The sequence below is a fragment of the Grammomys surdaster genome, unplaced genomic scaffold (assembly GCF_004785775.1).
Source record: "Grammomys surdaster isolate TR1022 unplaced genomic scaffold, NIH_TR_1.0 125745, whole genome shotgun sequence".
Taxonomy (NCBI): domain Eukaryota; kingdom Metazoa; phylum Chordata; class Mammalia; order Rodentia; family Muridae; genus Grammomys; species Grammomys surdaster.
The window spans coordinates 1,952,573-1,955,174 of record NW_021620577.1 but is presented as its reverse complement, the minus strand read 5'-3'; the positions used below and the strand labels follow the sequence as shown (position 1 = coordinate 1,955,174).

The window sequence follows — 2,602 nt, the reverse complement described above, 5'->3', positions numbered from 1 at the left end:
ATGGTTCAGTGGTTAAGGACACTGGCTGCTTTTCCAGAGGACCCAGGTTTGATTCCCAGCACCCAAATGATAACTTGCAACAATCTGTAACTCCAGTTCCAGAGGGTTGGATATCTTCTGGCCTCCCCAGGCATCAGACATGCTTGTGGTACTCAGGACATACATGTAGGCAAACACACACACACACACACACACACACTGAATTTTTAAAATCAAAAAAGTAGGATTTTTTTTTCTAAAAAGGCATCTTTTAAAAAGTAAATTAGCGTGCTCGCTTCGGCAGCACATATACTGAAATTGGAATGATACAGAGAAGATTAGCATGGCCCCTGTGCAAGGATGACACGCAAATTTGTGAAGCATTCCGTATTTTTGTCAGGCACTGGTAGGAGAGGAGATCCTTGGTCCCGTGAAGGCTGGATGCTTCCAGTGTGGGGGAATTCAAGGGCAGGGAGTGGGGAGTGGGTGGATGGGTGGAGGCACATCCTCATGGAAGTAGCAGGAGGGGGGATGGGGTAGGGGATTTCTTGGGGTGAGAAAAATGAGAAAAGGGGATAACATCTGAAATGTAAATAAATAAAATATCCAATAATAATAATAATAATAATAATAATAATAGTAATAATTACACTAGCTCATTGAAGAGGAAAGCATTGTGTCTCCTTAGTGTGGCTTATGGTATGCAGGCATTCCTAAGGTGTGTCCTGTGGTCCTGAGGGGGTGTTCCTTTGCCAGACCTGTCTGACTGGATTAACTCTTGTGCTTTGGGTAGCTTGGTTTATCTTTATTTTTGTTTAGTTTTGTTTTTGAGACAGAGTCTCTGATTTTTAGGCAGGCTGGCTTGAAATTCAGTATGTAGACTCATCTACAGCCTCTTTTGTCTGCCTAATTCCCAAGTGCTGAGATTAAAAGCGCAGGTCCTTGCCGGGCAGTGGTGGTGCATGCCTTTAATCCCAGCACTTGGGAGGCAGAGGCAGGTGGATTTCTGAGTTCGAGGCCAGCCTGGTCTACAGAGTGAGTTCCAGGACAGCCAGGGCTACACAGAGAAACCCTGTCTCGAAAAAACAAAAACAAAAAAAAACAAAAAATAAAAGTGCAGGTCCCCAACCTGGCCCTGTTTTGGGTATCTTAGAATGATAGGTCTCCACTCTTTCTTCCTCTTGACCAGAAGAAACTAGTTTTCCTCTAGGATGTAGGGGCGGCTGGCGAGATGGCTAGGCACATAAATGAATTCACTGTGTGACCTGGGATTGAGACCCTGAACCCACGGAGAGGAGGAAGGAGAGAACTAGCTGTAGAAAGTCTGACCTACCTGTGTGCACCATGGCCTACCTGCCCACTCGTATCACAAACACAGACTGTAGTAACTGACTAACTCGGAATTTCCAGGTGACAAGTGTCCTGTGTTATAGCAAGTCCTGAGCCTGGGACCCTCCTGGTGAGTGACACCTTGAAGCAGAGGTTGTCCTGCAGTGCTGCCTGTCAGAGGCTGCTCTTCTTGGGGCTTCCGCAGGGGCAGTGCCCAAGGCAAGATCCAGTGCCTGACTTCCTCAGGGTATTGCCAATCTAGTAGGTGCTAAGGGATTTGAGTAGGTTTAGCCCTTTTCTGTCTACAGTGAGCAGTGTGTGTGCTTGAGTTCAGAGCCATGCTTCTTGGGGCCTGTGTGTGACCAGGCTCAGCCACCTGTACTTGATCATGTCCTTCCCAAAATCTATGTTCTTTGCAAGACCTCAGAATGGATTTCTTTGTATGTCTGGGTTTCTTAGACACAATTAGTTCAGATGAGGCCATCCTAGAGCCGAGGGGATTACAAACCTAGTCTGACTGCTGTACTGAGAAGAGACAGATACACACAGGAGAGGCAAGGCTACATGGAGACATTGCAGCCACTGGAGTAGAGCAGCCACAAGCCAAGTGATGTCTAAGATGACCAACAGCCACAGCCACTCAGAGGCAGGCAGCAGACTGTGTGCTGCAGACTGAGCCCAGATTCTTCTGAGACCTCCGAGAGAGCCTGCATGGCTGACGTGCTAGTTCTTAGAAGCTAATACAGTCAAGGCCAGCAAACGGCTCTTCACAAGTGACTCTGAGGCCTGAAGTAACCATAGCGCACTCCTGTGAACGCTGTTCAGAGAGGCTGCTCTTCTGGGGGGGGGGAGTTAAATGATATGGTTTGATCCCACTATGTTGGTGTGGCAGGAGTGTGTCTCTGTTCTTTGCTAAAGGCAGTCAGCCAGCAAGCCAGGCCTGCCAGCATCCCTCCTGACTTCAGAAGTTCTTTCTTCACTGGCTGCCAGGAGCAGGCCACTGATAAGGCAAGTTCTGACTTTGTTTTTATCTATCTTAATGTCTGTTTCTGTCTCAAAGGTGCTATCCTGTTCAAGCTGGGCAGACAACTGAGCTAGATGTTGGCAAAATGTTTTTGTACACTGTGTAAAGTTTACCACTGTATTATTTCAAATGATGATTTCTCCATCCCACTATCTGGTTTCAATCCATACGTGGCTTTGTTATGTTTACTCTTAGAAGCTGCTGTCTCAAGTTTGTATAAACATTGCTCCTCTTCCATTCTCTGTCTTGTCAATAAAAGCCAATGGGCCA

General features: G+C 46.8%; 1 non-coding gene across 1 annotated transcript; it reads left to right on the top strand.

The window, feature by feature from the left end:
* Nucleotides 1-267: 267 nt before the first annotated feature.
* On the top strand, nt 268-374 carry LOC114639621. Its single transcript, XR_003714031.1, has one exon. It is a non-coding gene; the product is annotated as a U6 spliceosomal RNA (small nuclear RNA).
* Nucleotides 375-2,602: the final 2,228 nt, after the last annotated feature.